General features: G+C 46.7%; 1 non-coding gene across 1 annotated transcript; it reads left to right on the top strand.

The window, feature by feature from the left end:
• The first annotated feature begins 8,548 nt into the window (after nt 1-8,548).
• LOC131270182 (5.8S ribosomal RNA) lies at nt 8,549-8,703 on the top strand. The gene has a single exon (XR_009179306.1). It is a non-coding gene; the product is annotated as a 5.8S ribosomal RNA (ribosomal RNA).
• The last annotated feature ends 6,751 nt before the right edge of the window (nt 8,704-15,454 follow it).

The following is a 15,454-nucleotide window of genomic DNA, read 5'->3' as shown; positions in this document are numbered from 1 at the left end:
TATGGGTCATATGGAAATACATGAAAAATCGGCTAAGTCCCAAAATTGGGATGTCTGAACTACACTAAAAAGTTACCACAGCAAGCAAGGCAAAGTACCTAGGTGAACCCTAGGAAGAAACACGGACCAAGTCAGATGGCCTAAGTCAAGAGTACAAGTGACCTAGGCAAAGTTGTATGGCGCTGAGGACCCTGAAAAATCGGGTTAGTGTAGTTCAGACAGGGGAGGTTTCTGGGTCGGCTGAACCTCCTTATTTCGGGTTTTGGCCTCCTCAAGAAGACAGACCTAGGCAAACTGCCTAGGGTGAAAGTGCGAAGACCAATCGAATAGTAAGACAAGTTTTGACCGATCGCCCTAGGCAAGCTTGTATGAAGAAAGGGACCCTATGGGTCATATGGAAATACATGAAAAATCGGCTAAGTCCCAAAATTGGGATGTCTGAACTACACTAAAAAGTTACCACATCAAGCAAGGCAAAGTACCTAGGTGAACCCTAGGAAGAAACACGGACCAAGTCAGATGGCCTAAGTCAAGAGTACAAGTGACCTAGGCAAAGTTGTATGGCGCTGAGGACCCTGAAAAATCGGGTTAGTGTAGTTCAGACAGGGGAGGTTTCAGGGTCGGCTGGACCTCCTTATTTCGGGTTTTGGCCTCCTCAAGAAGACAGACCTAGGCGAATTGCCTAGGGTGAAACTGCGAAGACCAATCGAATAGTAAGACAAGTTTTGACCGATCGCCCTAGGCAAGCTTGTATGAAGAAAGGGACCCTATGGGTCATGTGGAAATATACGAAAAATCGGCTAAGTCCCAAAATTGGGATGTCAGAACTACACTATAAAGTTACCACATTAGCAAGGCAGACTTGTATGAAGAACGGGACCCTGGTGAAAGTAGCAAATATCCCAAACCGAACATGAATATTATACACACAAGAGTACGAACATAAAGGAACACGGACCAAGCGTACCGAGAGAATCGGTACTATAGAGCCCTCGTGGTTCTACACAAAGACTTTATGTTCGGGGTTCACACCCCAAATCGAACGTGGAATTTACTTTCTGATGGTCATGCGGTCGTCCAAAGGGGTCTAGTATCCTGGGATGACAAGCATCACGGGCACAGCTCGTATCAAAACAGTCGAAGAGGCCCGCGAAAGCTTGCTTTCCATGGCTATGCGATGCACAAATTGAGTTTACTCACCGTAGTATAAAACGAACGAACCGAACCTATCCGAGTAGGGATAATGGGCGCAGTAACATACTTCTGTGACCCAGCGAGAGTTGAACGAGGTGACATGAACTGTCAGTGGCTTATATCAGATGGGATACATACATGAGATTGCTTTCAAATCTACACTCGAAAACCTAACCAAGTAAAAGCGAACGTGGGGAGGATTCGAAACCGGTAACGAAATCTTAAGCTGGAAAGAGTCATCACTATGGATACATATTATGCGAAACCAATCAAGTGCTCATTACTGATCCAAAACCGAAGAGCACTAGTGAACACCTTAATCTCACCCTAGTTCACATCCAAGTGATCGACCACGTGTGTGAAGCAAAGACCAATCGAATTCCTGAATGAACCGAACACTATGAACAAATGGCCAAAAACGTTATAACTATCCAAACATACTACTATCTAGCGAAAGTCATCACGATGGAACCATACCATGATCTTTAACCTATAGCGCTCACCATATTCCTACCCAGAGTGCAAGTGAACAGATTGCTCACCCCTACCCAGTTCACAACCACGTGATCGACTAACATACCGAGGTTACCACAAGTCAAAGTTATACGTTTACAAGCGCAAGACCAATCGAAAACCCCGAAAGCAATCTCGACCCAAAATGTATTATCCGTGAGTGTAGTCGAGTCTCGTACTCGTCATCTGTAATCGTCGGATAGAATATCCAGTACACGGTTGTCTTTCCAAATGAAATCTACATACAGAACTCGCTCTTGGCAAATGGGTGGCAATGGCGCAATCAGGAGCGAGTTCCCGTCCGGGTGCCAAGTGATTGGCAAATGTCTGGGGGAAAGCAACCATATGTTGATTTGTCTGTTAGTGTACTGGGTGTTTGAGGTATGTAGTATCCACGCTTGGTTGGGTGTGTCAGAGGACCGTGAATGCGTTCGCAACCCCAATTGGGGTACATCGGGAATGATTTTGTGGAACCGATGTGCCCGGCACACACTAAGTTTTGTTGCAAGTTAATAGTGTGCCATGTCCGGGGGGGTTGTGATTAAACTCTGGTGAATTGCGTACTGTGGTGATTGGGGTATGAAAGCCCCGCAGTTGCAATGATCGGACGCGCCTAGCGTGTCCTTTAGTTGATGGTAGGGAAATGAAGGCCCTTGTCAGCTCACCTAAGTATTCATGGAAGTTTGGCATAAGGTCGCTGTGGTAGGGGTATGAAGGCCCCGTCAGCGCATGCACAATCGGGCGCACGAGCGCTTAGCGGAGTCGAATGCCGCTCAAGTGCCTGTCCGGTGCATCGGGTGTGTGTGTGATACGAGGGCAATGAGGTTCGCACGGGGGCTCGCCTCCCGTGTGCTACCGGACTTGACAACATATAGAACGTGGTGTTTGCTCCTCCGGGTGCAATGGGACAATGAACATTCGAACGCAAAGTCGGAATTCTGGTTGATCCTACCAGTAATATACGCTCGTCTCAAAGGTTAAGCCATGCATGTCTAAGTACAAACAGATTTAATGTGAAACCGCATAAGGCTCAGTATAACAGCTATAATTTACGAGATCATCAACCTAGTTACTTGGATAACTGTGGAAAATCTAGAGCTAATACATGCAACATGCCAGGACCCTCGCGGGAACTGGTGCACTTATTAGTCAAACCAATCGCGGGTTCTCCGTGTCATTGAGTTGAAGTCTGGATAATGATGCTGATCGTATGGTCTCGCACCGACGACAGATCTCGCAAATATCTGCCCTATCAACTATGGATGGTAGTATAGAGGACTACCATGGTTGCAACGGGTAACGGGGAATCAGGGTTCGATTCCGGAGAGGGAGCCTGAGAAATGGCTACCACATCCAAGGAAGGCAGCAGGCGCGTAAATTACCCAATCCCGGGACGGGGAGGTAGTGACGAGAAATAACAATATGAAACTCTTTAATGATGTTTCATAATTGGAATGAGTAGAGCATAAATCCTTCTACGAGGATCAAGTGGAGGGCAAGTCTGGTGCCAGCAGCCGCGGTAATTCCAGCTCCACTAGCGTATATTAAAATTGTTGCGGTTAAAACGTTCGAAGTTGATACTTGTCCAACACAGTCCGGCTCCGCCGACCCGGTCAACCCGTGGTCGGTGGGCCAAGTCGGAATCTGGTTGCGACTCAATGGTGTGGTAGGGCACCAAGTCTGTGTCATGGTGTGCCCTTCAACGGGTGCAAGTGTAACATAGAGCTCGACCGCTCACGTTTACCTTGAACAAATTAGAGTGCTTAAAGCAGGGTGCCCAAACGCCCTAGAATAATCTTGCATGGAATAATGGAATACGACCTTGGTCTAATCTTTCATTGGTTTGTACTCAGACCGGAGGTAATGATTAACAGAAGTAGTTGGGGACACTAGTATTACGGCGCGAGAGGTGAAATTCGTAGACCGTCGTAAGACTAACTAAAGCGAAGGCATTTGTCAAGGATGCTTTCTTTAATCAAGAACGAAAGTTAGAGGATCGAAGGCGATTAGATACCGCCCTAGTTCTAACCGTAAACGATGCCAACTAGCAATTGGGAGACGCTACAACCAGGTGCTCTCAGTAGCTTCCGGGAAACCAAAGTCAGGTTCCGGGGGAAGTATGGTTGCAAAGTTGAAACTTAAAGGAATTGACGGAAGGGCACCACAATGAAATGGAGCTTGCGGTTCAATTTGACTCAACACGGGAAAACTTACCAGGTCCGAACTTATGGAGGTGAGACAGATTAATAGCTCTTTCTCAAATTTAAGGGTAGTGGTGCATGGCCGTTCTTAGTTCGTGGATTGATTTGTCTGGTTAATTCCGATAACGAACGTGACTCACATATGCTAACTAGAACGCAGTCAGCGTTAATGCGTCGATGCCGATTGGAACGGGTTAGGACCTTTCGGTGGAGTATGACCTGACACCTTCGCTGTTCGTGTGCGCAAGTGCACTTACGGTACGCTGCTTAGCAGGACAATTTGTGTTTAGCAAAATGAGATCGAGCGATAACAGGTCCGTGATGCCCTTAGATGTTCTGGGCTACACGCGTGCTACAATGTGGGTAGCAGCGTGTCTCCTATTCCGAGAGGAACGGGAAATCACTCAAATACTCACTTAGTAGGGATTATGGATTGCAATGGTCCATATGAACTCGGAACTTCTAGTAAGTGCTGGTCATCAGCCAGCGTTGAATACGTCCCTGCCCTTTGTACACACCGCCCGTCGCTACTACCGATGGATTATTTAGTGAGGTCTTTGGAGATGATCGTTCGCTGGATCCTCGTGAACCGCGTCTGCTTTATCGAAGTTGACCGAACTTGATGATTTAGAGGAAGTAAAAGTCGTAACAAGGTTTCCGTAGGTGAACCTGCGGAAGGATCATTAGTGGCCAAGTGATCCTTCCAGAAGTCCGAACCTGCGGGTTGAGACTTCGGCACAAGTTGCCATATGATAATTGACGAAACACTATAGAAGTCCGAACCTGCGGGTTGAGACTTCGGCACAAGTTGCCATATGAAAGTTGACGAAACACTATAGAAGTCCGAACCTGCGGGTTGAGACTTAGGCACAAGTTGCCATATGAACATTGACGAAACACTATGAAGTCCGAACCTGCGGGTTGAGACTTAGGCACAAGTTGCCTTATATATAACTTCGAACAAATACACAAGTCCGAACCTGCGGGTTGAGACTTAGGCACAAGTTGCCTTATACATGACTTCGAACAAATACACAAGTCCGAACCTGCGGGTTGAGACTTAGGCACAAGTTGCCATATGAAAGTTGACGAAACACTAACAAGTCCGAACCTGCGGGTTGAGACTTAGGCACAAGTTGCCTTATACATACATTGGCCAAATAAACAGAAGTCCGAACCTGCGGGTTGAGACTAAGGCACAAGTTTCCATATTATATTCGATCAAACACTAAGTAGTCCGAACCTGCGGGTTGAGACTCAAGACCGTAACAAGATGTCACTATACAAGTCCGAACCTAAGGGTTGAGACTTAATGCGATCTAGATACCAAGTTGACATCCAATACCTGTTGAGCAAAACCAAAGATTCCCTGTTCTCGAATGATTACACTATATAACAGGGAATCATGAAGAAATCAAGCAAGCGTGAAACAAAGTCATCACTTGGGCATGCTCGATAGCCAACCACATGACCTTAACCTAAGAGAGCATGCAAACCACATGATACCTATAAACGATTAACCCGCCCTAGTTCAATCGTTCACCAAGTGATGACTTCAGTATGGCTAAGAGAAAAACTTTTAAATGGGAAAAACTCTAAGTCCGAACCTCCGGGTTGAGACTTCCGCGTCGGAGGTGGGCGCACCTCCTATCCGAAAGATGATGAATCAGGGGTGTTCGGTCAGCAATGGTCGGATGCTCCGTCGTAGTCCAACTATGACAATCAAAGTCAAGACCTCCGGGTTGAGACTTTCCGCGAGTACAAGCATAAAGGAACACGGACCAAGCCGTACCGAGAGAATCGGTACTAGAGCCCTCGTGGTTCTACATTGAGAGAGCCCTCGTGGTTCTCATTAGGGGCTTTATGCAAGAAGTACTCAATACTGTGGTGTGAAGTATAAAGTATAGTCCTCGCCTGGTCCACGCTGCTTCGGCGGTCCTGGGTAAGATAGTTAATTCTAGCTTGCCCTATAGTGGAATGAGGACACTTAATGCTTCGTCTTTTAGCGGCGGCTAGACTCCTCCTCACGGGGAACGAGTTGACGCGCACAGCGGCGGCTTACGCACTATGGCAATCATGGATGCCTGAAGATTCCGTGAAGTTCTCCCCTGGTCCACGCTGCCTCGGCAGTCCTGGGTAAAATGGAATATTTCCAGCTTGCCCTATAGTGGAAGAGGACTATCCAACAATACAAAGTCAAGACCTCCGGGTTGAGACTTTCCGCGTCGGTGGTGTCGCGCACCGCCTATCCGAAAGATGGTGTAACAGGGGTGTTCGATCAGCAATGGTCGGATGCCCCGTCATAGTCCAACTATGACAACCAAAGTCAAGACCTCCGGGTTGAGACTTTCCGCGTCCGGAGGTACGCGTACCGCCTACCCGAAAGATGGTGTGCTTCTGGGGTATTCGATGAGTCGGATACCCCGTCGTAGTCCAACTATGACAATCAAAGTCAAGACCTCCGGGTTGAGACTTCCGCGTCCGGAGGTACGCGTACCGCCTACCCGAAAGATGGTGTGCTTCTGGGGTATTCGATGAGTCGGATACCCCGTCGTAGTCCAACTATGACAATCAAAGTCAAGACCTCCGGGTTGAGACTTCCGCGTCCGGAGGTACGCGTACCGCCTACCCGAAAGATGGTGAATCAGGGGTGTTCGATCAGCAATGGTCGGATGCCCCGTCGTAGTCCAACTATGACAATCAAAGTCAAGACCTCCGGGTTGAGACTTTCTAAGAGTACAAGCATAAAGGAACACGGACCAAGCCGTACCGAGAGAATCGGTACTAGAGCCCTTGTGGTTCTACATTGAGAGAGCCCTCGTGGTTCTCATTAGGGGCTTTATGCAAGAAGTACTCAATACTGTGGTGTGAAGTATAAAGTATAGAGTCCTCCACTGGTCCACGCTGCTCCGGCGGTCCTGGGTAAGATAGTTCATTCTAGCTTGCCCTATGTGGAAGAGGACTCAATACCCTACCTGTTGAGCTTGAAACAAAGTCATCACTTGGGCATGCTCATATTGCCATACACAATTACATTATATTCGAATGAGCATGCAAGCGACCCTATATAGACCGAACCAAAACGATAGATACCGCCGTAGTTCACCCCCACCAAGTGATGACTTCAGTATGGCTAGTGTGTGAAGTATAAAGTATAGTCCTCCCCTGGTCCACACTGCTTCGGCGGTCCTGGGTAAGATAGTTAGTTCTAGCTTGCCCTATGTGGAAGAGGACACCATACTTAATACTGTGGTGTAATGAACAAAGTATAGTCCTCCACTGGTCCACGCTGCTTCGGCGGTCCTGGGTAAGATAGTTAGTTCTAGCTTGCCCTATGTGGAAGAGGGCATACAAGACAAAGTATAGTTCTCCCCTGGTCCACGCTGCTTCGGCGGTCCTGGGTAAGATAGTTAATTCTAGCTTGCCCTATGTGGAAGAGAGCATACATGAACCAAGAACGAAGGTTAGATCGAGGAATGATTCGACAACTAACCGATGGTATGAAATGTGAAGAATTCAAGCAAGCACACAATCAAGTCATCACTTGGGCATGCTCGATAGCCAACCTCATGACATTAACCTGTAGAGCATGCAAAAACCAATATATATGTAAACGATGCCTCCCTAGTTCAGCGCTTCAACCAAGTGATGACTTCAGAATGGCTAAATCAAATCGGTTCAAAACATACCATCGGTACCCTATTGAAACACACAAGTCGATATCAAACCTCATGATTGTGTAGTCCTCCACTGGTCCACGCCGCTTCGGCCGTCCTGGGTAAAATGGAACATTCCAGCTTGCCCTATGTGGAAGAGGGCACATTACTCAATACTGTGGTGTGAAGTATAAAGTTCAGTTCTCCCCTGGTCCACGCTGCTTCGGCGGTCCTGGGTAAGATAGTTCATTCTAGCTTGCCCTATGTGGAAGAGGACACTTAATACTTCGTCTCTAAGCGGCGGCTTGACTCCTCCCTACGGGGAACGGGTTTACGCGCACAGCGGCGGCTTACGCACTATGGCAGTCATGGATGCCTTACGTTTCTATGAAAAGTGTGTTCCTCCCCTGGTCCACGCTGCTTCGGCAGTCCTGGGTAAGATAGTTAGTTCTAGCTTGCCCTATGTGGAAGAGGACACGTAGACTTACTGTGGTGTGAAGTATAAAGTTCAGTTCTCCCCTGGTCCACGCCGCTTCGGCCGTCCTGGGTAAAATGGATTCATCCAGCTTGCCCTATGTGGAATGAGGACACTTTATGCTTCGTCTCTAAGCGGCGGCTTGCTCCTCCCTACGGGGAACGGGTATACGCGCACAGCGGCGGCTTACGTTATGGCAGTCATGGATGCCTCACGTTTCCATGAAAAGTGTGTTCCTCCCCTGGTCCACGCTGCTTCGGCAGTCCTGGGTAAGATAGTTAGTTCTAGCTTGCCCTATGTGGAAGAGGACACGTAGACTTACTGTGGTGTGAAGTATAAGGTTCAGTTCTCCCCTGGTCCACGCCGCTTCGGCCGTCCTGGGTAAAATGGATTCATCCAGCTTGCCCTATGTGGAATGAGGACACTTTATGCTTCGTCTCTAAGCGGCGGCTTGCTCCTCCCTACGGGGAACGGGTATACGCGCACAGCGGCGGCTTACGCAAGTTAGTCACCCTCGGCAGTGGATCACTCGGCTCATGGATCGATGAAGACCGCAGCTAACTGCGCGTCATAATGTGAACTGCAGGACACATGAACATTGATAAGTTGAACGCATATTGCACGTCGTGGGAACCTACCATGATGTACAGATGACTGAGCGCTTATATTTGAGAAATGTATCGCATACATTTAACTACGCCGTGACACCCGTCACGAGACGTGCACCATGATGTTAACTAGGGTCGCGACGACCCGCTAGCATTAAAGAACCCGTGGTTTACAATATACTGGCATTGGAATTCGAAGTATTTAGAGCGTCCGTGTTCCCGCGTGAGGCGGAAGTACGAGGAGAAGGCGTGCTTGTGGTGTCTGTGGTGGTGTTTACTGATGTCTAGCTTCAGCTTATTTATTTATTTAAATAGAAGCGAAGATGTCAAAGTAGCGTCGAAGCAGCAGCGGTAGCACAAATGATTCAAGTATGGAAGTTGACCAAAGGAACACAAACAAACTAGCGTATGGGCAATGGAAGGTATCAGTGAGTTAAACCACACGCGGGCTAACAGCCCGTTAACCGAGTCCAACGGTACATATTGGACATTGAAACAAAGTAGTCGCAAGCCAGATGTGACGATAACAACCGCAAGGTACATAAGCCTCAGTTCATGTGTGACAACCCCCTGAATTTAAGCATATTAATAAGGGGAGGAAAAGAAACCAACCGGGATTCCCTGAGTAGCTGCGAGCGAAACGGGAGAAGCTCAGCACGTAGGGGTGGCGGCCTGTCCGTCTATCCGATTCCGTGTACTGGTGCGTCTCACTATCCGTCATCTTAGCGCTTTTCAAGTCCAACTTGAATGTGGCTCAGAACCCATAGAGGGTGATAGGCCCGTAGAACAGCGCCCGTTGGATGATGGACCGAGCGTGCCATGGAGTCGTGTTGCTTGATAGTGCAGCACTAAGTGGGAGGTAAACTCCTTCTAAAGCTAAATACAACCATGAGACCGATAGTAAACAAGTACCGTGAGGGAAAGTTGAAAAGCACTCTGAATAGAGAGTCAAATAGTACGTGAAACTGCCGAGGGTGTGAAGCTCGTTGAACTCAATTATCCATAGGGCCATGACGCCCTCACCTGGACTGTCAGCAGAACCCTTTCTGGACTGACCCGACCCTTGTGAGTTGTCATGGTCCGCGTGTGGACATCGTGATCCATTACGAAATGTTAGCGGTCTATCAAGGAAAAATACAAATAGAAAATCAGCTTGTCCATGGCCGAAGCTATTAGTGAAACATATAGCAAAATGGGTCCAAAAACGAATGAAATGGGACTTGGACCAAGAATAACGGCAAGTTGGAGAAGAGATAGCAAGTTGACGTAGAACATTTATATTTTGGGCATAGTATGACCAACAAAAAAGTATTTGGGGCCAAGGTGCTGGCTGGCCTCCAAAGTGGAGATATGGGCGATACAAAGTTTGTACCCAAGTTCGAACAAGTATGGAAAAAACAGGGTAAGGTACCAAGTACCATTAATAACTTCGGCTGTAGATGGCCGAGCGAGGCAAACGGCTCACCGTTGGAAAGGTCTTGGGGAGACCTATCTACCCTGAAAGTTTCATGAGGCTGAGTTGAAAGACCACGGAGATATTAGGTGATGATGGTCCAATTCGGGGACCAAGTCGCAGGAAATGGCGCTTGACCAAAATCACCCTTGGAAGGTGAATACCGGCTTACCGGTAAGAGATAGCGACTTGGCGTAGAATATTCATAAGTTGGGCGTGTAGAGACGCAACTTTTATTATATGGGGCCAACCCGGTCAGGGTGCTCCAAGTCGGTCGTTTGGTTGGTTTATGGTTTGGGCCGACCACGTGGTGTGCCAAGTTGAGGTACCTTTCATGAATTATAACTTGGTCAGTTTGCCACCGAGCGACAAGCTGCGGTGTGTTTTGGAATGGTCTTGAGAGGGACTATCAAGGAAAAATACCAATCGAAAATCAGCTTGTCCATGGCCGAAGCTATTAGTGAAACATATAGCAAAATGGGTCCAAAAACGAATGAAATGGGACTTGGACCAAGAATAACGGCAAGTTGGAGAAGAGATAGCAAGTTGGCGTAGAACAATTATATTTGGTGCATGGTATGACCAACAAAAAAGTATATGAGGCCAAGATGCTGGCTGGCCTCCAAAGTGGAGATATGGGCGATCCAAAGTTTGTACCCAAGTATGGCAAAAACTGGTAGAGGTACCTTTCATGAATTACTGCTCAGGCTGTATGGCACTTAGCGGGACGCTTGGCTCTGGTATGGAATAGTCTTGAGTGGGACTATCAAGGAAAAATACGAACAAAAAATCACCATGTCCACGGACGAAGGTATTAGCGAAACTTAGAGCGAAATTGCGACCAAGTCGCTGGAAATGGCCCTTGGACCAAGTATACCGTCAAGGCGGTACGAGATAGCGAGTTGACGTGGAATATTTATAAGTTTGCCTCCACGAGACGAAAGTTTAGTTATATGGGGCCAACCCGCTCAGGGTTGTCCAAGTCGGTGATATGGCTGATCGAAATTTTCGACCAAGTACTGAGAAAACAGGGTAAGGTACCGTGTACCTCGAATAACTTTGGCTGTAGATGTCCGAGCGAGGCAAACGGCATAGCGTTGGAAAGGTCTTGAGGTGTTCTAGGCACCCTGAAAGTTTGAAAAGGCTATCTGGAAAACTCGTGGAGATATCAGAGAAACATTGGGCCCAAAAGATACCAAGTCGCAGGAAATGGGCCCTCCAAGAACACCCTAAAATCCCAATTACGGCTAAGTTGCAGGCCAGCTAGCGAAGTGAAATGTTCTAGGCATAACTAGAACACGTTAATGCGCAACTTTTTGAAACAGAACTTTTTTCGATATCTGGCCCCCAAAGGGGGGATATGGGCGATCAAAGGATTTTTCCAAGTTTCGGTACTTTTTACGGTATCGCTCATAGCTCCGGCTGTATGCAAGCAAATGACAATCTAAGACATGATTTGGAAAGGTATTGAGCAGTACTAACTTACGTTAGAACACAGCGAAGCGCTATCGGTTCATGGCAAGGCCGATATAAGCAGTCAAAGATGAAAAATGTTGACAAAATGAACAAAAATTACCTTGGTACGCGAATAGCGGCCAGGGATGAAGAGGTACGAAGGTGGTGTAGAACAATTATAATTAGGGCTTGGTACGCTCTAAAAGTTTGCCGAAGACTGCAAAGCGCTCAGACCCATAGAAAGTGGCCATTTGGGCCGAACAGTGCGTGCAAAGAGGTGAAAATGCAAAAATTGCACTTTGGGGGGCGATTTGCGGGGGGAAGGAGGGGTCGGAGGGCAAAATGTCCCTTGACCAAAAAGTCTTATCTCGTCGAGATCTACAACATTGCCGAAGACCGCAAAGCGCTAGCTCGCAATCGAAAAATCGAGAATTTGAAAATTTTCTAAGTCTTTGGCTCCCTAAGGAAAAGTTTCAAAAATCACGTTTGTCCGCAATTTTGAAGGGGAAGGAGTCGGTTCCGGGGCATGGTGTCTTCGGCAAAAAGTCTTATCTTTTTGCGTACTTTCGACTAGTTCAATAAAAATTTTTGACCCAAAATTTGTTCGGCGGACCCCTAGGTCGAAAAACCCGAAAAAATCCCAAAAAAGTCGAAAATGTCGAAAAATGAGAAAACCTCATATTCGGACTCTACACGAGCCCCAGATATTGAAAAGTGAAATCCGCGGTCGATTTGGACCAAAAAATTGACCTAGGCAAAGTTGTATGGAGGTAGGGACCCCTGAGAAAAAAGTTTGGTCCCGAGGCTCCTTGGACCACCAAGTCCCTAGGTCGGACCAAAATCGGAAAAAATCCGACCGAAGTCGAAAGTGTCGAAAATTTTAAAAAACCCCTTTTGGGGCCCTATGGCCTCCCTAGATAATGAAAAGTGAGGTCCGCGGCCGATCCGGAAGAAAAACTTGACCTAGGCAAACTTGTATGACGGTGGGGACCCAAAAAAATTTCGATGAGTGTAGTTTAGACAGGCCGGAAAATGTATCGGTGGTCCGTATCAAGGGACGTCTTTTAGTTCCATGGGGTGGTGGTCGTCGAACAAAGTCGCCTAGGTCGACCACCAGAAAGACCAGTCGTGTTGTAATGGATGTTTTGACCACTTTACTAGGGAAACCTAGTAGGTCGAAGCAAATTTGGGGTTCGAGATGAGTTGGTGAAAGTTGGTCCAACCTAGGTGTGCTTGGTGGAGGTTGACCATGAAAGTAGAGCATGATGGGAATGACCATAACTTTGGTTCTAGATGTCGGATCGATACACTTTCGGCAGTTTTGGAAAGGTGAAGGCCTGCTCTAGCTATGTTTCCTACCAAGCTGAGCGCCTACTAGTGACCCGGAGGAGGTATTAAGGGTCAAAGGCAAAAAGGGGTACCCTAAAGTGCATGTGACCAAGAAAATGGGAAAAACGGTATCGCCTATAGCTCAGGCTGTATGGCTCGGATCGGAAAGCTTGGATATGCGTTGGAAAGGTCTTGACGAGCGCTAGCTATGTGTCCTACCAAGCGAAGCGCTAGGTGTTGAGCAAGTCGGTCATATTAGAGGGCAAAGGTGAAAAATGGTGGTTTAGAGGCGAAAATTCACCTTATGATCGAAAATAGCGGGCGAACGATAAGAGCTACGAACACGGCGTAGAACAATCATAAGTACGTTACCACAAGAACTAACTTTGGCCAATATAGAGCGAGAAGATCGGAGGTAGCCATCAGGGTGATATGGCTGGTTCAAAGTTGGACCAAAACGAGACTTGAGAAATGGGTTGAAACACGGTATCGCGAATAACTCAGGCTGTATGGAACGGATCGACAAGCTAAGATCAGTGTTGGAAAGGTCGAACCAAGCGCTAACTATAATCCCAAACAACCGAAGCGCTAAGTGTTGAGCAAAACTGAGTTATTAAGCGACAAAGTCGAAAAATAATACCAAAATGGCCAAAAATCACACAAGACCAAGAATACCGAGCAGGCGGTAAGAGATAGCGGGATGACGTAGAATACTTATAAGTTTGCCTCTACAAGACCTAAAAGTCGGCCATAGACAGCAAGAAGATCGGACCACTCTGGAAGGGTGATACGAGTGGTCAAAAATTGGCAAAAATGAAACATGGCTAAAATGGATTTGACTTGTGCACCATGTAGCTCCGGCTATATGGCATGGATTGTAAAGCTAGGATATGTTTTGGAAAGGTAACACCCAGCGCTAGATACGACTAGAAGAAAGCAAAGCGCTAACTAGCATGATTTGGAAGTTATTAAGCGTCAAAGTCGAAAAATGTTACCAAAATTGAAACTCGAGTACATTGGGCCAAAAAGTACAAGTTGTGAAAATTGGACTTACGAGTAAAATACCGAGCAGGCGGTAAGAGATAGAGACTTGGTGTAGAATAATTATAAGTTGGGCATGTTATAACCTATATTTGACCCGAACATAGTGTCGAGATCGGTGGTACCCAAAAGGGTGGTACAGGTGTTAGATGGTTTTCCCAGAGCATAAGCTCCACATGATATGGAAAACGGGAAACATCATAACTTCGGCTGTATTGCATGGAATGGAACGAACAAGGTATCGATGGAAAGAGAAAAGGTAGCGCTAACTATAATTCCTACCAAGCAAAGCGCTAGCATGTGACCGTTCGGGTGTTATTGTGAGTCAAAGTCAGAAATTGTTACCACGAGAGGCGAAAATCCGACTATGTCCAAAAATACCGGGCTGGCGGTAAGAGATACGGCTTGGCCGTAGAACATTTATAAGTTGGCCAACACAAGACCTAAGTTTCGTCCATAGACGACAAGAAGATCGAAGATACCTGAAGGTGAGATATGGGCGTCCCAAAGTGGGCCTTTGAAAAAGTGACAAACTTCCCTTATAACAGCATACACCAAATATCTCTGGCTCTATGGCACCGAATAAGAAGTTGAGCTCAGCGATAGAAAGGTGATAGTCAGCGCTAAATATCATACGAACAGAGTGAAGCGCTAAAGGGAAAGGATCTTGGTGATATAAGGTGACAAAGTCGAGAAAAGTTGCCTCAAAATCATGAAAAATGTGAAAAAATGACTAAGTCCCGGGTGCCTTAAGGGCAGGTTTATCGAATGTACCGAGCTGGCGGTACGAGATAGAGACTTGGTGTAGAACAATTATATGTTTGGCATGGCAAGACCTACATTCGGTCAATACAAAGTGAGAAGATCAAAGATACCCGCAAGGGTGATATTGGTGTCCAAAGGAAAAAAGCACTAAGTCAAGAAGTCAGTATGCGATGAAACACGGACCAAGAGTACCAAGCAATTGGTGCAAGTTAGAGCCTTAATGGTTCAAGATAGAGACTTGGTGTTGAACAATTATAAGTTTGGCATAGCAAGACCTACATTTGGTCAATACATGGTGCGAAGATCAAAGATACCCGTAAGGGTGATATTGGTGTCCAAAGGTAAAAAACACTAAGTCTTGGGAAACTTATATGAAGGAAAGGACCCTGATGGGTCATATGGAATTGATCGAAAAATCGGCTAAGTCCCAAAATGGGGATGTCAGAACTACACTCATATGTTACTACATGAAGCAAGGCAAACTTATATGAAGAAAAGGACCCTTATGGGTCATATGGTATGGATCGAAAAATCGGCTAAGTCCCAAAATGATGATGTCAGAACTACACTCAAATGTTACCACACCAAGCAAGGCAAACTTATATGAAGAAAAGGACCCTGATGGGTCATATGGTATTTTACGAAAAATCGGCTAAGTCCCAAAATGGGGATGTCAGAACTACACTCAAATGTTACCACACCAAGCAAGGCAAACTTATATGAAGCAAAGGACCCATATGGGTCATATGGTATTTTACGAAAAA

Source organism: Anopheles coustani (assembly GCF_943734705.1).
Source record: "Anopheles coustani chromosome X unlocalized genomic scaffold, idAnoCousDA_361_x.2 X_unloc_16, whole genome shotgun sequence".
NCBI lineage: Eukaryota > Metazoa > Arthropoda > Insecta > Diptera > Culicidae > Anopheles > Anopheles coustani.
Note: the sequence above shows the minus strand (reverse complement) of the source record. Positions and strands in the feature narration are given on the sequence as shown.